The sequence below is a fragment of the Lottia gigantea genome (assembly GCF_000327385.1).
Source record: "Lottia gigantea unplaced genomic scaffold LOTGIsca_46, whole genome shotgun sequence".
Classification (NCBI taxonomy): domain Eukaryota; kingdom Metazoa; phylum Mollusca; class Gastropoda; family Lottiidae; genus Lottia; species Lottia gigantea.
The window spans coordinates 1,716,915-1,740,207 of record NW_008709614.1 but is presented as its reverse complement, the minus strand read 5'-3'; positions in this window follow the sequence as shown (position 1 = coordinate 1,740,207).

The window sequence follows — 23,293 nt, the reverse complement described above, 5'->3', positions numbered from 1 at the left end:
ATATTTGTCACATCACAAAGCAAATAATAAACTTTTTGTAGAGATCTATCATCTCTTTTAATGAGTTTAGAAAATCAATTCAGTCACATTTGATCTGAATGAAGTATTTTGTCCTTGATGTTTTGACATCACTCTAACCTCTTTTATTCAGATGAGATACAAAAAACCCTTTTGTTTGCTTTTATCTGCTAGAGTATTCTGAATTCCAGGGTTAAAGTATTCCAAATCACAGTGGTCTATTCCTTAGAACTTAAAAATAATTCCAGAATATATTAGTCTATGAAAAGAAGTTCTAATCCATTGGAAACAAGTTTTATATATGATTAAGGTATAAGCTGCCAAAAGATGGCCTTTATATCAATTTGCAACCACAGTAAAACTCGTGAACACCAGTACCAAAAATTTATCACTTTTCATCAGAAACAAACATCTTGTACATTATAATTGGCAGACTAAGTCAGGGGAATGGCGTATATGAAAAGGCCTGTTCCATCTTGACTAAAATTTAATGAAATCTTACAAATATTTTTTTAAAGGCAAATTATTACTTTATTACTATGGTACCAGACATTTGAAACTGTATAATAATCTACTTTATATCAACATAAATTTTAAATTTCATAATATAATTTAATATACCTTTTGTGTTTGTTGTAATATTCATAATTTCTTGGGTCGGTTTTTTTTAAAGAATTAATAATAAAGAATTGTAATTAGAAAAAATCAACAAAGTACCAAATCTTTTTGTAAAATTATCTAAATTTATATATTTATATAAGGTTTTGTGCTTTATTTTTTTGTTACTTTTCATCTTTAACCATTCCATGAATAGTTTTCCAAGGAAATTGTTAAAATTCCACATTGCAATCCAGACTATATTTTGTATAGGAAGAAATCACTAGCCCCAAGTTAAGGTGCACTGGCCATATATGAAGTGTAATAATCTTTTTTTTTTCACTTAGTTTAGTAAATTCTAGTAGATTTTTCTCATCTTTTTCAGATAATAATATATTTAAAGAAGTATTTTTTTGTTCTTGCCAAGCCTTATTTCGTTTTCATCACCATAAAAAACTTTAATTATTCTAAAGATTACAAATATATTTCTGAAGTACTGTATCTAAAATAGAAATGATCCACCCCCATATCTCATAGGTGGGCACAATACAATTCTATTAAGAAGCTAGAATCTGAGTAGACTTGGAAACTGATTGAGAAATATTGACATGATCTTACAAACTGAAAGTGACAATTGTAGTTTTTATAATCAGACGACTTCAAATAAGTTTTATTTCACATTTAATAATTTGGGGATTAACAAATCTTACATTTGATTTAAAGATTTATCCATTTCAGATTATCAGTAACATAGGCACTAATTTTTTTATTATAGATGATAAATGCCAATTCTTAACAGTTGATTATAGTCTCTGCTTCAGCTATTCAATTATAAAAAAAAAAACATGAAGTTGTCCGTAATCAATTTTATTCAACAAGATCACTTAAACAAGTTCTTAAACATGGTAAAATGTGAAATTGATGTGAAGGAGAATTTAAAATCAGTCAACTAAAAAATGGAATAAAAAAATCTCTTGAAATAGTTTAAAAACACTGTACAGATTTCAATGAGATTTTCTTTAAAAGACAAGAATAACACTTGAATATGTTGATAAAAGCTGAGAGAGTGAAGTTTGTTTGTTTGAATTAACAGGCATTAAAGATAAGGATGTCCGTGTCTGATAGAAATTGACGCCATACTTTATTTACTGAATTTCTCTTTTTATTGATTTATAAAGTTAGGAAACGGCACTTCAGCCCATTTACGTGGTGATTTACTACCTATATATAGTATCAAGATTTACTATGTTTCAATATTTAACAGTGTGGAGGTCTGCTGGGAATTTACGCAATTTCATTCATCTACACCATTTTTATCATAATGGCAATTATTGACGTTGGCGTGAATTGATTGATTTTTACACAAATCATTTCAGTTCAATGAAATTTACAGGAGTGCTGAAAAAAACATTAAAGATTTATCCCATATCTTCAATTCTTTTCTGTACTAAATAGCCTCAAGTGCTTTGCTGTTTTATGAGGAAGACACATAGCCAGAATCAATCAGGCAAATAACAGAACTGAGCTCATAGATTTCCCTGAAAAGTGTTTTCTTTCCTTAAGTTACTTGAGATATATTTAACAATACCTTCATCTTTAAACACTTTTAAAATAAAAATATATGCTTAAGTTTTAGTTAGAGAATTCCAATCTTTTATTTGAAACTTTTAACATGCTACCAGGTTAACACTATATATTATGACATCAGATTTTATATAAAATACTATAAAATACACTAATTTACACAACAGTTTATAACTGAAATCTTTAATAACTTGTTCACTGGGGATATAATACAAGAAGATAAGACAGACAGGCTTAATATTTATAGAACATGAGGGATTGAAGTTATAAAATTGAGATGTTTTTGGTTTTGATTAATCTTGAAGACACCAAAATCTTTACTGTTACATTTGGCAACTCTTGGAAGTTACTGTAAAGCGGAATCTACCTCAGGAATAAATTCCTATATCTTCTGGGGCAATTGATAATGCAGACATCCACAAATGCATATAATACTACACTGTGACCATCAATCTGTTGACCAATTATATATTTTATTATCATTTTAATTCAATGTCTTCCTAAGCTTAAGTTTTTAATTGGTCTGAAATCCTGAATAACCAACTTAAGATGTTTGAACAACTAAAATAATGTGACAAGGAAGATATAGTACTGATATATGTGACAACCATTTAACACTATTGCAGTGCTTTCAAGATGGACCGTTTTCTTGTTTTGTTGGCTTTAAGAGCCTCTAAGTTAAAAACCAATGATAGTTTTAACACATGAAAAGAAATATACCATACAATGAAAGTTTGATCATGAAATCCTTTTTTTTGCAAGAAATGTATATATATTTTCTTAAGAAACACTATTGCAAGATAAAATCTTAGAAAAAAAATCTTACAAAGTACCCTAGCTGGTCTTATGGATTTAACAGTAAATGACTATTAAGAGTTAAGGTTTCCGGTTTGTCTGAAAGCCTAGATAGAATAAATTGGAGTGGCAGGATAATCTAGTTATACCATTCATTCAACATTGAATTTCACAGGAAATAGAAATTTCCCCCCAGTCTCTGATTGATTGACCGAGATTTTATTATTGACTACTCAAGGATTTAATGATTGTATGACACCATGGCCTATTAAATAAGCTGTAAATTTTCTAGAATGTTGCTAAAAGGCATCAGGTTTAGTTAATAATTCTCATAAATATTGTGCATTGCTAAGATTTGAATAAAATCTGTACAAGCAAGACTATTCTGTTGAACAAAATCTTGTCCAAAATATGTCAAATTAAGAGTAATAATTATATAGTAGTGGACTAAAGTGAAGTACCGTGAGGTGTTTCAAAAAGAGTTAACATGGTCAGTTTTACACAACAGCCACTTCTATATAGGTCAACATCATGAGATACAACCAGGTCAATCTGTGTCAATCTGAGATGCAAGAAATAGATACCGGGTAAGTAATATTTGTCCAGAAGTTCATTATAACTGACATAAAATTTTACTGAAAGTCTTATATGTGTCAAGTAACCATGTTTAAGCAATTTCAAGTCATAACCAGAAAGTCTTCATAAATCGAACAAACCCTGGCAGATGAGTTGTGAAACATACACACCATAAGCGGTGACACATGCAAATTGAAAAAGAGTGAGGATAGCTAATTGCAATGATTGTCACCTGTGCTATGTTGAATTATCATGAAATTGACATATCTTTTATAATTGGATTTATATATCTTTTCACTTGAAGTTTCGCGTACAAATTTTCACCCTTCAGAATTCATTTCACTTCTGTACAAATAAAGTCAATTTGGAAAATGAATCTAGATTGTTAGTCAACTTTTATTTGGCAGTCAAAAATAAAAGGAAGCGAAGTCAATCATACAGAAACTATTTCATTTGGCATCAACCTTGTAAAAATAAAGATCGTGTCAATGCAGGAATGTAGACAGTTGTAGAAAGTAGTTTATTTGTTCTTATTATCAGAATATTTTCCAAATGTCCAGACACGCTCAATAACGTCTTTCATTTCTAACACAATAATGGATCATTGAAGGAGGCTGGATAAATAAGTTTCATCTGTTAGTTTCTCATAGTCCTGATTAATTAGTAAGCTTATCTATAGTCTATCCATTATAAAATATTACATTATTATTTCATGTTGGTTTTATAGTACTTCTGATAGATGTTATTGTTCTACTAAAACTATCTCAAATCAATTTGTATTAATTAGTTTGCTTCTGATAAGCAATGACATCCTATAACCTAGGCTATGTTTTTGTTAATACAGAGAAAACATAGGATGACATTTTAAAATGGAGACTGTAATGTTGAGGGCACACAAACAGTTTTTATTGCCAATATTTATTGGAGTGTCTTGACAAGAGTTTCATCAACTGGGCATGGGCACAATAGGAGACAAAAAATCTCCAGTCGGTCATTTTCCGTTGATAATCACATGATGATCATGCACTGAATCTGATTGGATGAAGATGTTCTACAGATTCTTGTCTCATCGTGAGTGCAGTCACTCAAAGAAACATATCACCAACCACCTGTTTCATATTCAAAATTCTGTTGAAAAAGCGATAATCTTGTTGTGGAAGCGAGGACACACGTGAGATTTTCCTCAAGGACTGTGTTGCTGACAAATATCGGTGTACATCGTAATTACTTTTTTGTTGAACAGCATTGGAAACCTAATTTGGTTACCTATTGAAGCTTGCTGCAAAGTAATCTCATTACTGTAAAATGTGGGAATTTGTATTTATTATTCATGACCCATTTTGAATCAGTCACTTTGATTGTCTTTCTACATTCCAAACATTTCAATGGTTTGTTTTTTCATATTTCTGACAAGTTTGTAACATTCTGCAGAGATTTTGTATCAGGAACTAAAACTGATTCAAAATGATTGTTATTCAGATTTGAAGATGAATCGAAATCTCTCTAGTTTCAAATTTATTCATTGAATCGTAAACAAACTAATGCAAAAATGAGATTCCATAACTTGAAACCATAATTAGCTTGTCTGAAAGCCAAGATAAATATTGTGGTCATAATGCGTCTGATATAAATATCAACGTATCTGAGAAAGAAAACAATATCCATTAGGTCGGAAACAAACACTTAGGAATAATAAAGTGAATTTAGAATAGGAAAATCAATGGGTAATTCTACTTTTCAGATCTCTTATGTCAAATTATATTTCTATCAACAAAACAAGAAGAAGAATCATATATCTTAGCTTCCTTCGATTTTTTCTCTCGTCCCACAAAGAGATAAATTACAAGATAAGACATAACACATGTAGAGACTACAATCTAATACTTCCACTAAATATTATACAAACTAGTGAATATCTCTATTTAAGTAATTGATGTTAGATTCTCACTGTATTTTTTTACATAAAGAGTCAACAAGATCTCATCAACATGCTCAACATACCATCAAAAGGTCACCATTAAACTTGAGAGTTCTCATCATTATATTTGGCTAAGAAAAGCCCAATCTCTCAAATCATGAATTAAAAATTTGTGATTAATGTTAAATTTGTCCAAGATCTACTCATGATGCTTCATCAAAATTGGATCAAAACTGTAGTTTCTATCTCATTCATAACTTTTGTAGTTTAAGGAAATACTCAGTCAAAAAAAACCCTTTAAAAGCCTTCATTGGAAAACTTGACAAACATGTTTGAGATCTTACCAAATTTTAGCTATGTCGATGGCATCAACTCAAAGATAGTGGACCACAGCCATATATGCTCACCACAGCATGCGGATGGTAAATATGCAAGATTTTGGGGCAAGGGCAATAACTCTGCTTCTAACAGTCGAAAATAGCTCAAATTCGAACGATCTTCATTTTATGAATATGTATACACATACAGAATTTCATTTGATTCCATCAAAAAATCTAGTTTTTAGAGCGTTTACAAGCAAATGTTGATGGACGGACAGTCGGAGGGACAGGGGTGCTCACAAAATACGTCCACATAGAGAGATGTGGGCGTATAAAAATGGTTTATCAAAAATTCCAAAGTATTGTTATCATCTAAAGTCTCACCAATATACATACAGAACAAAACTTCTTTGCAAATTGATTCTTTATGAAAGTATTACTTTGTATTAGCTTAAAATCATTTGGGAGTTGCCTGTGCCAAATGCCATATTCTACATTTGATGTCATATAAAAATGAAGTTATCATTTTTGTATTCATTTACTTTCTATGTAAACTGCAGTAGGTTAATAAACAAACTATTGTGAGTTCTGAGAAATGATGTCTATCTAATGATAACTTAGATCAATCCAGCATAAAACCTACAGTAAAATAAGTCAAGATTTTAATAAATCAAACTTCACTGAACATAAATTTATAAATAAAAAAAGTGATGTTCTCATCAGAGCCTGTGATTATAGGTCATATTACTATCACAATTCAGCATGTGACAATTCACTGATTGAGTTATAGAATAAATGTTGTCAAGGGAATTAACAAGACCTGTTAGGATTAGCTGATGACAATACAGTATAACAATGGTATATGTAAAGGGAAAATATGAAAAAAAGGGATATTTATATAGTGATTCTTAAAGGGACAGTGGCACCACTTTGGGGAGTAGGTTTGAGTTTACTTTCAAATGCAGATAATTCAAATTGTGATGGTGAGATGTGAATACTGTTACTGATTAGCTTAGCTAAAAATATTCACTTTCTGAGACTAGGATACGATTGTTAAAAAAATGGTGCATCTTTCCCTTTAATATACATCCCATTATTCTCACAACCTGTTTTATTAAAACATGTAATGCTTTGTACTACAAAAAATATTAATGCTTCATTCAGGGCTACAAACTTATTTAAACGAATATCAAACATCAATTTATTATGTTTGAAAAACCCTAACAGCAGCTGCAATTCTCTGAAACGGTGCATTGAATCACATCTTAACCAAATCATATAATACATAATTCTATTTTGTTTTTATAACATCCCTGGAAACAAGTTTCCTCTGATACATTACATGTTGCAGAAACTCTCTTATCATTTCTTCACTTGACAGATGTCAGTATGTATTGATTCTAGTTTCATATTCCGATTCGTTTTAACCATGTTGGACATCACGTACCAAGGCTGTAATTTGACAGGTTTACTGATCATGTCAGGTTATTTGAAATTCTCTCTAGCAATGACGTAAACACTAATGCTGTAAGAATCCTCTCCATGTCAAAAGAGAACGGTTTTTAAATCAACTACAACCACTACTATAATTGATAAGGATTCTGTGACCTTGATCTTTCATCGGAGAAGCATTTTAGAAACCATAAAAATATCTAGAAAACTTTTTATATGTCTTGAATGGTATATCCAAATTCCTAAGTTTTATGGAATTGCAAAAACTAGACTTGTCAGTGGAAATTTGAAATAGAAGACATATGAGTCTCTAATCAAAGGGCAATACGGTAAATTGATAGTATATAATACAATGACAGAGGTTAATTCAATGTCAAAAAAGATCAGAATTTTGCTGTGTGCCTTAAAGTTGAAATCTTTGAACCATACTGTTTTATCTTTAAAATGTTCTTCAAATCCTCTTATTTCTCTCTAATTCTACACGTGTTTCCAAATGAAACTTGATCAATAGGCTAAGCTAGATAAAATGGAAATAGCAGGAGCCTAATTCTTCAAGCTCCATGAAGATTTTAATCAATTTCTTTTTTTTTTCTATTCCAAAGTGTTGTATAAGTATGGATCTATTCACTAGCCAGCCAATCCCTAGTAAGATATAATTAATAAGAATTCTGATGTATTTTCTGTCTGGAAAATGTTGTCTTTCTTTATAACATGCTGGTAGTAAAAATGAAACATTTTAAAGAGTGCATCTTGTGTCAATCAACTAAAGCAAGCTTAAATGAACTAAGATTGAATGTGGGCGTATGGTAAAAGTATGGCAGATCAGGCAAACAATAAATTTTAAAACATGCTCCAAATTATGAAAACATGTATTCATGGCTTCTTGCCGGCCTCTGTCCTCATGTTTTCCTGAGTAATAAATATTTCAAATATTTCAAATTTAACCTTTGCTCCCTATTCATATAAAAATCTAACAAAAAGCACAAGATGAGCTGTTTAGCAATGTCAGTATTAACTGAAATCCTACAAGATCTGCTGGAAATTAACCAAATTAATCTGATATTGTAATTACACTGAGTCTTCACGACTAGAATAGAAATTTAATCATTTATTATCTTCAGTTTACTGATCAGTATTGGAAATACCAAGGGACATAATCCATTTTCTTATTCTAATTACCCTTGACAATCATAGTTATCAAACAACAAACTCAACTAATTTCCTACACTGTTGAGAAAGAGGAAGAAGTAGTAATTTGCTATGATACAACTTGCAGACGTCAGTAGATATATCTTACTATTAAATCTAGGAAAACAATCATTTGACCAAACCAGATTGATTTATAGCAATGTTACCATTAATAAGGTTAGCTTGCCAGGCAAGGTAATATACGCCCACTGGCAGCTTTGATTTTGAACATAAATATTTAGCAGTACAGTAACAATCACCAGTATGAAATATTCAACCTTCAGTCATACACTTCTTTTGAACTCTGTAGCACAACACTGAATAATATTGAGTATGAGTTATTGAAAACTCTAGAAGGCAAATATTCAATCTTCTGGACTGAATAATAAAACCAAGTTTTGTCAAAATCCAAAAAGAATCATGTCTTTTAGTGCTAAATTTGAAAGCGGTTTCAAGAACAAGGGCAATAACTCATACTAAATATTTTTCAATTCTTCTGATTTTCAATAGGGTTCATCCTTGGGTGATTGCGAACATTCACACAAAGTTTCATCAAAGTGATTACGTGCTAAAAATTGACAGCGTTTTCAATAGCAAGGGCAATAATTCGATTTTTCTGATTTTCAATTGGGTTTATCCTTTGGTGATAACAAACACTCATGCCAAGTTTCATCAAAATCCGTCAAGAATTGCCCTTTCTCGAGTGTTTACAAACTAAAATTTTAACAATTTTTCAAGAACAAGGGCAATAACTCATACAAAATATTCTCACACCAAGTTTCGTCAAAATCCATCAAGAATTATGCTTTCTAGAGTGTTTACAAGCTAAAATTGAACGCGTTTTCAAGAACAAGGGCAATAACTCATACTAAATATTTTTCAATTTTTCTGATTTTCGATAGGGTTTATCCTTGGGCGATAACGAACACTCATACTAAGTTTCATCAAAATCAGTCATGAATTGCACCTTCTAGAGTGTTTACGAGCGTTTCAAGAACAAGGGCAATAACTCATAGTAAATATTTTTCGATTCGTCTGATTTTCAATAGGGTTCATCCTTGGATGATTACAAACAACCATACCAAGTTTCGTCGAAATCAGTCAAGAATTGTGCCTTGTAGAGTGTTTACGAGCAATTGTGGACGGACCGACGGACGGACCGATGGACTGACGGAATGAGGTGACGGCAATATACGCCCCTCATTTCATGTGGGCGTATAAAAATAAGGTTTGGATCTTTATTAGATTATATTTCTTTTAATAAGCAGAAAAAATACATTGCAGTCACTGTCACCTTCCTTTTCAGCCTTACTCCCTCTTTCTATGAAATCCAGACAAGTGTATGATGCACACCGCATTCGAGTTGCCAACTCTACCACAGAACACCAAGCCCAGATGAACATATGTTGTCTCTCCAGGGTCCTGTAATATCTCTAGTGTATACAATCTAATACAAAATAACAATATGTCATATTCACTTCATTACACATAATAGGTGTGAGTATACTAAAAAATGTTAAATTAGTATTATACGTACCGGTACAGTGTTTCTTCTGGATTTAATATTAGACTAGATCTCGACCCCCTTCATCATCATCATCATCATCATCAATGGATTATCCGAATATTAAAATATTTAAAAGATAAATAGTTTAATAGCTAAGAATGTCACATTGTCACCTCTCCCGTCTCTTTAATCAATTTGGGAATTTTGTCAATTTCAATAAGGTTCTGTTTTTGTCTTTTTGCTCAGAAAATTATCAACCCCATTCATAATTCATTACATTTTCTATGGGTAAACTAACAGAAGGTGAAAACAAGATAAAAAATTCATAAGAATCTCACCATTGCTAAGATTATTGTTGAACTGGTTATAATGTTTATCTGAGAGCAATAATGATGTGTGGTCTAGGGTTTATTTTCCTTTACAATATCCTGTTAATATAATACCAAATTTTGTCAAATGGCGCTGCAGTGGACTGTTGTTTGATTTCCACTATTTATAGGAATGTTTTGTCTGTCAGTGACAAACAATGTCTGCTGCTACCACCACAAACAACCACAATTTAAACTGAACTCAATTTTCCTAGAGCATATTGTCATGTCATTTGCTATTCTTACAAATGGAATTTTACCAATCATAAAGTGCCATTTTTATTAATTGCAATTAGTCCACTTAGTATAATAAATTGGGAAGTCAATTGAAAGATAAGGACCATCAAATTATTTTCAACACAAAACATATCTGGTGTTATGTTGGTCCTCAGCACTGTTTACTTTTACACATAATAAAGCATAAATATTCACAACAGAAAATAGTAATGATTTTACGGAGTCATAACATTTCTGATTCCATATCTTTCATATCTCATTTAATCTGACCAAAACTAATCAACTTGTGTAGTAGACCTTGGAATGAACAATGTCCATGTTAACAATATTACTTTATATATTGCTTCAGGTTCTTTACAACAACCAGTACTTATTTTTAATTTAGATTTTCATATGAATTTGAAAGTCCATTGATAGAAAACAGAAAATTATTGGTCAACCAAGCTGTTGAGATCTAACATGATTAATATTCAACATATAATAAACTACTTCCATTGTACAAACCTAGAGGATTCATTTGAAAAATTTTGAGTAATGAATATTGAAATACATGACATAGCAAAATAGGTGCCTCATAACATATCCCAAGGCTACAGAAGGTGTTTCAACTGATTTTCTAGACACACTTGATAGCTAAGATCCCATGTACATTAAAACTAATCTAAGGGAAATAAAAAGGTGATTTAAATTAAGCTAGGATTAAAGAGTGGCAGGACGTTTGTGAGAAGACCAGGCTTTAACAAGTCAACTGATAACTCAGGAGAATTAAACTGTAATGTTATTGTTTGTCATCAATTGATATTTGTATCAAAACGTGGTGTTTGCTCGTCTGAATAATATTGGGTGATGGACTGAATTGCTACCATTATGGAAATTGTCAATATAAATTAATCTTGGTGGCGAATAGACTGTTTCATTACTCTTTAATGATTGATCATGATTAGAAGAAGAGAGTGATCAGATTAATCAATTCATAGACACTCAGTTTACTGTATTTATAATCTTTGGTGGACACAACTAGCTTTCTTTTTTGTATATCTAAATCAAAATACGTAAACAAAAAAGGACATCTGGAAACTTCTGAGTTTATTTCTTCACGTGTACGTTTTACATTAGTGATAAGTGTGGTCACATGATCAAGGTCAATAGGAACATCCTTAATCATCTTTTTTCTTAAGCCCAAACTTCTCCAATTGGCATACAAGAACATGAAAACTTTAAGTTAACATTCCCCTAATGAAATCAATGTTTTTAGAATTATCTCTTTTACCACATTATTTTAAAATAATATTACATACCATATTCTTAGAATTATTTCTTATACCAAATTATCTCAGAATGATCTTTTATACCACATTATTTCAAATTTATCTCATTTATCACATTTCTCAGCATTGTGAAAAGTTAAAGTACCCAAATATACCTTATGAGCTTATAACATGTTTTTTAATTACAAATAAGCATTGGTAGACAGACAATTTCATATTCAATAACTTATTTTGTTACATTTCTTAATACATAAAGAAATGACAAGATCTAAATGTGCTTCGAGGTTATTTTAGGACAATAACTAAAAATTACAATGAAAACATTAATGAATAATGTAAATATAATCATTAAAATAAGAATATTGGAAATTGTGAAAATTGGTACTCTTTGTGAAACATTCAATCATGGCTAATAACAAGCTCCTTTGATTGTTTCCGATATGAAAAAGAAATTTTCAGACTTTCAGGAAATTACATCTTAATAATTATAATGCTATGATTCTAACAGGAAATTTGCAATCTGTGAATTTTTTTCTATGTAAAATCTTTACTCTTTCAGATTGACAAAGTTTCAGACTCAGAAAGGCGAGTGATTAGGGCAAGGAGTAAGCAATGAAGCAAGTGAGAAAATAATTTCAAGTTGATCAAGTGAGTGAGTGAGCAAGTGAGAAAATAAATCTATTTCAAGTTGATCAAGTGAGTCAGTGAGCAAGTGAGAAAATAAATCTATTTCAAGTTGATCAAGTGAGTGAGTGAGCAAGTGAGAAAATAAATCTATTTCAAGTTGATCAAGTGAGTCAGTGAGCAAGTGAGAAAATAACTGTATTTCAAGTTGATCAAGTGAGTGAGTGAGCAAGTGAGAAAATAACTGTATTTCAAGTTGATCAAGTGAGTGAGTGAGCAAGTGAGAAAATAACTGTATTTCAAGCTGATCAAGTGAGTCAGTGAGCAAGTGAGAAAACAAATGTATTTCAAGATGATCAAAGATATGTCTGCATATTTATGTGGAAACTTTTACCATTTACTCAACCCAACATTTTATGCTTCTGTAACACAGCAAAAATAACTGTTTTTTGACATTGTAAAAAATTAACCTGGATATGAAATTAAGATACACATAAGTGGAAGATTCTTGTGACATTTTTGCCCTTAAATTCTTGAAGTTAAATTCAATTTGCTTTTTATCATCAAACCAAAAAGGGTTTAAATTGCAATTTTGAGCACATTTCAATCACTGAATGTTCAGGAAATTCAAATATGACAATAAGAGCCTGATATTCCATTTGAGATAGGATTGTGTGAAACATCTGCCGAAATTTAGAAATTCACAGCAAAACCTGATCACACATCAATTTAATTTAAAAGAAGTTCTTATGGTGAATAATGATACAGAAGATTAAAAATTTAAAGAAAGTCTGAGAGCATCCTTTTATTACTACAAACCTAGTTCTAAAAATAACATAACATATTCCTTTTTTACAGGGAAACATATTCATCAAGCCAATTATTGATTCTTTTATCTCAATTCTCTACAGACAACACATGAATCTTTAAATTTAAAAAACTTATGTTAACAATGTAATGATTCATTTACTGGTAAAAGTTTGGAAAAAATGATTTTAAGTGATGAAATGAGATATTTTAGCTGAAGCACAATGCTAAAATAACAAGCCTGATATTTTATTTGTTCACTAACAATGATTTGATTTTGTGATGTTTTAGCTGCTATTTAGCAATAGTTGTATTATAACTATGTTGTATCTGACGATATTGTATTTTGACTATGCAGTATTTTGACTATGTTGAATTTTGACTGGTGTACTCTGACTATTGTGTTTTTCGACTATGGTGTATTTTGATTATGCTGTATTTTGACTGGTTGTATTTTGACTATTGTTTGTTTCGACTATGGTGTATTTTAAATGTGGTGTTTTTTGACTATGATGTATTTTGACTGTGGTGTGTTCTAGCTGAGGTTTATTTTGACTGTGGTGTGTTCTAGCTGAGGTTTATTTTGACTGTGGTGTGTTCTAGCTGAGGTTTATTTTGATTGTGGTGTATTCTGACTATTGTGTATTTTGACAGTGATGTATTTCAACATTGGTGTATTTTGACTGTGATGTATTTTGACTGCATCTAGACACTAATTTCTCAGTCTCAAATTTTTAGTGAAATTTCTGGAATAATCTTGACTCAAAACCTTCAAGTCAATAGATAAGAACTATTGATTTTCAAAGAGAATTCTCCAATCCATTGTGGCATGAAATTGCTAAGAAATTAGCTATATTGACTACAAGTTTTTGGTGGGCGGACATTTTCTTTATCTAACAATAGCTTCCACTTCAGGAAAACAAGTCAATTAGCCCATAAATTTGAATCATTATAAATCAACAGACAAAATTGATTTTAGGAGGAAAAAATAATGAATAGAAATGTAAACCGTGAAAAGTAGTTTTCCATTTTCGTCAATTATCTGTTTCTTGATCTACTTGTAATTGGTTTCAAGAGATTATGTAGCCAAAAAATGCTACTTCAATTTCAAGAGAGAGAAAAAATAGATTCTTTTTACAAGGATAAAAACACAAATTAAATTCATGAGGATCTTGTCTATCAGCTGATCCTTGGCCAAGCTAAGTCAACTGGAATAATCAAGAGAGATAGCTTATTCAAGGTTAACAGATTTTTATCAATCAAGATTTAAACCCACAACCACCATTTCTTTGGTGTAACTCAAGACATCTGAAGGTTTTCCAACTTAAATGAATTAGCTAAAAAGGTCAATGAATGCATAGTTGGTTTGAGCATTGGTTGACTACATGACCTCAATTGCTTGGTAACGTGAAACAGATGGTGGCTGTGGGTTCTGATCTTGATCGGTGTGAAAGTCTGATGACATTGAATAAATCATCTTCACTCATAATTTCAGTCGACCCAGCTGTAAATGGGTACAGATAATCCAGGAAGGATGGTTTGTCTGTTAAAAAAGAAGATTTGTAAGATAATATCATGGACTAATTGTTAGATAATAATTTTATGGAATTATGTATTATGTCCGTCTCAATAAGGAGGCAGAAACCAAAGCTACAGTCTGTTTCATGTGGTATACAACTATCTAGTAAAGTTGTAAATATGACAAATCAATATATTATAGATATGAACATGAGATCTATGTATAGCTAATTAATCCTATGGGAGAAGATTCATTGAAATCTTGTCAATATTTTACTTCATTACAAAAATAACAACACACAATCTTCAATATGACACCTTTGTATCTGACATTTGCAACCATTTAATATATACTGTAGTGGACATAATTTACCATTATATAACCACATATAAACAATAGAGGATGATACCTTGGAAATCCAAATTAAGAGAGAGTCACTATGAATGTATGCTGCAGTAGCCTTTCCTGTCTTATCTAACCCAATAAAGCAGAGCTCCAAACTTAAAAAATATAACATGAAAGTGATCAACTACTCAACAAATTTCCAAAACACTCACTTCTGCCATATAAATATAACTTCACAACTGAAATGTTTTAAATTCTAATCAACAAAGAGTTGAGAATCTCAAATTTGAGATGCACTCAGAATTAAGATGCAGAAAAGGAATTTTGATAAGACTTCGCATTCAACTCAGTTAAATTAATGTAAATGACATAAGTAAGACAGTAAGTCAAGTAAGACATGTGTTTAAAATATTACTAAGTTAAAGCCTAATGGAAATTAATTAACAATGATATAAAATGTCTGACAAAATATCTAAAAGAATGATAAGTATCAAGATTTGTGTTAATAGAGTAAGAAGAGATGATCTCTGGAGGATTCATGACAACAGATCAGTAGTTCTTAATGAATCTAATGATTATGTCCAATAATCTGTGGTCAAAATCGTTACAAAATATCTTAGAAATAGGATCATATTGATTTACTACTTGTGCAAGGGATTTGTGATTATGTTAGTAATTTGGCTGGTTAGTTATTTATCAATAGACTTCAGATCTCAGAATGGTGTAATTATTTTTTTGTAATTAGTTGATTTCAGTGCACAGTATTAACTAATAATTACATTTCACTGCCTTTTCTACTTTCCCATCTCTTTCACCTCTCTTGTCTGTTTCTGAGTTCTATTCAACCTGACTTCTAACCTGTGTGTCCTTATTGAATTATTGTAATGACCATCAGAGTTGTATTCACTCTTAGCTTCTGGTCATTCTATTTAAGTGTTTTGTACTGCCATCTTTCATTTTAAATATGGTTTAGTTTTCAAGATACACCTTTATATTTTTATATGCTAGTCAATAATATTACTAATAATTTATTCAGATTTATTATTGATAATTTATCAACAGCTTACTGCTGTCACTTTAAAGGGACATTAGCCTTTTTTGTAGTTAAAAATTGTTTTTTGCTCAAATTTGTGATAACTATACACCAAAATCTAGAGAAATGTGTCCCTTCACGTCTCTGAAGGTTTTAACTAAAATATCCAGCTGTTAATTCTTTTAACACCAAAACTATTTAAAATACAAAAAAGCAGAATGCCCCTTTAACATCGACAAACTTCAATTTTCAATTTCTACTGCATTTGAATCATGTCTAGTGTATACATGTTTGTCTGCTATGCCTAATATCATCCATTAACTATACATGACAATGCATCCGATTTGCATACCGTGGCATATCATACATACCAATAAACTGATATATTGTGACAGTACTACTAAATAGAAATATTGAGGTAGGTGAAATATTCAGTGATCTATATTTACATCATTCCAACTATGAATAAACTTTACAGCCTCTTACATGGTTGGCTTGGTTCATTAGTGAACTTTTGGTATGAATTTCAAATTATGCAATTTTTTGCTGTTGGGTAAATTTATATGAAAAAATTCCATCTTGAAAAAAAATTGTCAAAGAATTACACTATGCTTTTTATGTGAATATTATTCCAAAACATCTTTACACTAAACAAGAAATTTTGTTCAACATAATATTTACATCATATGATCAAAACACAATTTTTTGTAACTCCTGATGAAATTCTGAATACAATTTTCAAAAACAGAAATCACAAAAACATCGAATTACACAAATTAAGCAACATACAACATGGTTTCATGATAAAAACTCATTAACATTTATCTTAATGTTTTTAATCTCACAGAGAGAAACAACATACAAATGACAAGACAAACATATTTTACATAGACAGTTTCACCACATATTTGACCTTATCCTACCTTAGTTTCATAAGCAGGAATTGTTAAGCTTACATTATCAGTAATAGTGTTCACAGCTCACCACGTTTTGAGCCTTCAAAACTGTATGTCCAAGAATATCCATATATAGAAAAAACATATTATTGAAATAGAAAGTGAAATTTCGAGTTTGAGGTATATTTGAAGGTCTTATCATGTAGCCTCTGGTATATTCATCTGTACACATCTGAGAAAAATATCATGAAAACTTTGCCATCAATGAAGATAAATCATTTTTGGAATTCAACAGCATTGTACTCTGAGATAGTCTAGTTAATAATGCAGTATTTGCTGAATATAGTATATGGTGCCTTGTTTACAATCAATATCATTTTGGTGTAAATTATCAAGGAATTATCATTGATTCAGCCTATTTCTGTATTTAGGAGGTTAAATAATTGATATTGATTAGTAAAGGCAGCCTACGTGTTGACTGACGAACACTTAATCAAATTTTTGTGTCAAGCCTGCAGACAAATTCTTGATAGTAGATTTTCTTAATTTGTGTGTTTTCTATATTATTGATTTGGGGATATTGAAATAAATTTTCTGTAAAATTTGAAGAAGGAATTTTCAGTATTACTTTAATGCTTTAATACCATTTACAATTTGATCCTGATACACTGTTTTTCTTAAAAAAAACATCTGCCAAGTGCCAAGACAATAGTTATAGAATCTTCACACAGACAAATATCGGGAACTTTACCTTAATGGTATATAGTGTACAATGAGGGAAAGCAGAGCTCTCTTTTTCCTGCTGTCAAAGGATATTTACATTAGTTGTTTGTGTCATTTTCATGAAGAGTATAACTTACTTGCCAAACAATTTCACAGATCAACCCAAACAATTTTTCCATGCAATAACATAACCCATTTATAACTTGGAAGGCTAGCTTTTCAGATTCAGTAATTATAGGAAAGGAAAAGTAGTGTTTTTCCTATCAAGTTGGTTTTATTATAAAAATTAGATAACATGGATGACTCTGAAAATTAAACAGAGAAAGTTACAAAACTTGTATTAATGATGATGATAATGACTTCTTTTATCATAGTATAAAGAATGGTGATAGACTATTAGAGAGTTGAATTGATTGAGAATACTGGTCAGTGTGTCATATAATCAGCTGATCTTCAAGGAATGTTGAAGTGATGCAGCTAGGCCCATACCAACAAGCAATAGAACTATTATTGATGTGAATTTTGCCTTTCAAACATTTGAAAGAGTAAGTTCAGATACATGAACTTTTTTTTGCAGGGGATTTCCAATTGCATCATTTTTTTTTGTATTATGTTATCATTTAAATGTATGGAATTCATCAGTCAAAATACAAAGTTGATCTTAATACTTAATATATGTTTTTTTTTTTTGGAGGTATTTAGAGCTTGAAGACACAATTAATATTTCTTTCTTTAATTTAAAAAAAGCAAGATTTACTTCCATATTTGTATTTGTCTGTTACCAGTTAACATTAGGCATTCTTGTATATAAAACTTGTTATCTTTACATAACTCTATCTTAGACTATGTTAATAGTTATATTGTCATTTGAAATCTTTCATTGCTGAATATCTGTTTGATCTTGGCAGATCTTGTAACTTAGTCTAGCCATTAAATAACCTTTGCAATGTCACATGGAATCAGTTCTTGTCAGCTGACTGTTATATACAGACAGAAAGACCTAATGCTTTATGTAATGGTAGCAATATACATTCCATTCCATGCATCTGTTGTCATCAAAATACAGTACATCCTGCATTATATGAAGAAAAAAAACCTTTATTCTTTTTCCAGAAAATGAATGAGCTTCTATTGGACACGTATTGAGTAATATACATGCATCAGTGTGCTTTATAAATATAAACTTTCAGCAATATTTGTATAATGAGAGCTGTTAAAACAGAATCTGAGTCAGAAATAAATGATCATGATAGAATATCATCTATGAATGAATATGACTAGCCTACATATTTGTATTCTTTTTTCCATTTCCAACTGTCAAAGAATTGTACAGTCTGTGCCTCGATTTATTGTCCCATCTGAATGACTAAACCCTTTTTCTATGTTAACCCCTTTGACTTGCATCACTGAAACCTGGTTGCAAAATAAAAAGGTTTTATCTTGACCCTCAACTCCCAGGTCAGCCAACCTATTGGGTCACAGCGGCTTCCACCACATACATTCCATATATGTAAGTAAAGACATCAGAGAAAGTCTATGTTAAATGGACTTTAAGGCATGAAAATGAAGCAGTAGAATGTTAAATGAGTTTATAGACCACAGAACATGTTTCTGCCAGTGTCTGTTAAGTTTTATCAGTATTTTCAGAACTAACGAACAATGATAAAGGTTGAGCAAAATGTGATGAACTTCACTCAGTAGACATGATTAGTCGTGATGATCGATCCAGCACTAATCTCGCAAGCTCCATCCCCAGGCTCCATCTCCAAGCTCACCATTCTTACAGTTCATTGTTTCAAGGGTTCATGATTCACATTGTCATATGTTCAAACCATGGAAATGAATAATAATTAAATATAAATGGTCTGTAAGATGAGTATGTGGTATCAAAATGGAGGTAATATAAGTTTGGCTACTAGAACTGAGTAACAGACAAAAGGAGTAGGAGGTAGCTCAGTCAGGAAATAATCAAATATCTATATTCAGATAATTGAACCAATAATAAATCAATATATCATTATATCATATTGTTGTATCTAAAATATTCAAATATAATCATATCATGGCTTGATATTTATTATTACTATATCTATTATAGTCATCTACTGTGAATTATTTTGTGAACATAACTTTGGCGAAAACATTCACGGGTGATTTAACTATTACATATTTTCATAGAATATATCTTCCACTTAATCAATTTTTGTGAGAAACTTAGCCTTTTCATTGACAGCCATTATTTACATGAAATCTCATAAAAAAATTGCAGTTTCTAATGAATCTTTCGACTATAGTTGCATGTAGCTGATGTAGTCCTAAGATTCAAAATCATTCAATGATAAGAAAAAGTGGGAGGTAGTTTAATTTAAGGAATTGACAAGGACACAATCAATGATCTATTTATGGATAATTGGACTTTGAATCAATCAATAACTCTCTTATGTTCAATAATAATCAATTTTCTAGACAATCTGTCTCCAACAGGGCAGACATTTCCAACAATTAGTTCTTTACAAAAAAACAAACAAAATAACTACAGATTTATCAAATATTACAACAAAGTTTCAAAGAAAATCATAAATAGTTTTTTGTTTGTTCAATAAATGTAAATATCCTTTCACGTTTCCTGGATTGAAATTCATAAAAGAAAATCTGTATTTCAATTTCATTTTTTTTATTATATTTCAATAAAACACTATATTTATTCTCTTGTATTTCATTTCAATCCCATATTATTTTTTTAATTCCATTTTAGTTTTTTCATCACTTTTTCAAGATCTAATGTATATGTAAATGTGTAGTTGAGAGAGATATTTGCACACACAATCTTGATTGATTCCAATCATAAACACAATCTTTGCTTTTCAGTAGTTTATAGAGTAAAAAAAAAGATGCAAAGAGGTTTTCTACAAAAATTTACACTGATAGATTCAATTTGCATCATTCCAATTTTCAATCAGGTGTCTGTGGTTCCTGCAACTCCACTCAAACTAAGTGTTTGATGACATCACTAATCTCAAACTCCTTATGTGACAAAGAATTGTTTGTGATCAGAAAACTAATCTCTTTAAGTTTCCTTGTTCTTAGTTTCAATCCCATTCCATCTTTATTTAAATGAGACTGGTCGTGTTTAATTTGAATCATTCCTCGATATGCACCAAATCTGAACATAACAATACACAGGTTAAATACAAAAACATTACTATTCATCAAATAAACATTTATAGTAATCTATACTTCCAATTGTTCACCTCAACAACTACATTTCTAAATTATCTTATTTATAATGACAATGTAAACTCCATTACAACAAAATCAAGTTTATTTAATACTTTTAAACACCACTTAACTACTTTTGTAGTCATAAAATGTAATTTCATCAATATTGTATTGATCATTTACTTGAAATCATACTTACAACTTTAAAATGACTGATGGGTAGTGTGCTAGTCACATATCTTATATTACAGCATGCAAATCAACATTTTACATGTGCACTAGGCATTCATATAAAGGACTGGGTAAAATGATCAAAATAATCGATTATAGTCGCTAGAATTTATAATTTCAATTATCAATTATCAAATTTCATAATCAATTATATATTAAAGTTACATTTTGTTTTTAATTTAGTATTTACAGGGTTTCTCAATTAAATTATTCGATTATTAATTGATTATCGATTGCTATTGTCTGCCATCAGTAATCAATCTCAATTTGGTAATCGATATTCATCTTTTTATTTATTTATTTGCCTTTTTGACTTTTTTAGGCTATTAAAGTTAGCTTTACAAATTGTACACAACAACTGTACAGGAGACAATTTAAGGTTCGCCTTGTTTTGACCAATCATACCTTAGTCTCAGAAACAATTTTTTTTTAGCTAAGTCAATCATTATCAGCATTTGAAAGTTAAAAGATGAGTTGTTTTTTCTTGAGACACTGCCATATATAGAATAGGCATCATATATAAATAGGAAAAGAAATTCCTAGTTCGAGATATTTTTGAAGGAATTTCTAGCACTTCTGAAGACTATTTCTAGACTCAAATCAACCCCCCAAAATGCCAAACCTTTCCCTTTAGAATGTATTGGACATGTTTCCACGCCCAGGTACAAATAGAATACTTAGTTCAAGCAGCTGTTTTCAAAGCTTCATATTGAAGGCTTTTCAAGAGTGTTCATTACTTGATTTCCCATTGGCATGTCTGGTAATTCTTGTAAACACCAGAACTGCTCTCTGAGACTGATGGTTAATGTATCATGGCAGTGAATCCTATCTATTTCATTGTAGACAAACCTGAATTTCATATTAGACTTCTCTACAACACTATTTGACAGTGGAGATTACCTTTAACCCTGTTGAACAATGAAGACAACACTTGAAGTCTGTTTGACAATGGAGTCTGTCAATGGAAACTAGATTTTAACTTTTATGGACAATGTAAAAAAACAATTTTACTCTATCGAACAATCATTTACATCATAATTAATACAAAATGCATTACAAAAACGGTTTACTAACAATTCTTGATGTAATGGCTTTTCACTGTCAAGTAAACCATGCTATAAATAAACCAGATCAACAATTACAATCAAACAGCACATTCATGTATCTTTTTTATTAATAGACTTCATGATTTATTTATTTGTTAAATGCGGAAATGAATCTGGATAAACAATGTTTCATGTCAAATCAAAGTTAAACAGCCGAGTCAATTTAGGATTTTTATAATGCATTGTTATTTATACAAGTTTGATAAAATATGAACTTCCATCAAAAAGCATACGCATTTTCAAATAAGACCTTCAAATTGTTTCAATCTGTAAAATATTAACAAGAATGTCCATTTAAAAATTCATTACTGGTCGACAAAGGCATATTTATTCACTTCACCATCATCTTTACATCATCCAAATTGTATTTTACAAACCATAGATAGATTGTAACGTGTTTACTAGGGAAAATAATATTGTGTGTCACTGAAATTCAATTCACTAAAAAGCTTGATATTCTCATGTGGGTGCTTTGATTCTAAAGCCTACATACAACTTGACATAAAGCAGAATGCTCAATGATCTGATCAAACAACACAGATGGCCAATTAAGTCAAGATGTACGAACAAATTAAAAGAATCTAACCAAGTTATGTAATGTAATCAATAATAATAGTTAAATCAGGCATATTGTGTAAATTATCAATATGGATGAAGTGGAAAGTGTTTCATAACCTCAGGGTTTTATGTTACAATTTCTTCTGCCATACAATGAAGGTATAATTTGGAAGATTCTGTACCACATTGTCCTTAAAAAACAAAACACAAAGTAATCAATGACAGGAATTTATAGAAAAAAACAGTGGAGAAATTCTTATTATTTGATAGGATACTTTGTGAGTAATTCATTCTCTTCAATAAATCATACATGACTCGAAGCTATTATCTTAGAAACGTTGAAAGGCTGTGGTCTTTAAATAAATCATTTTAAATTCCAAGAAGCTTATATCAAAGGAAAGCCA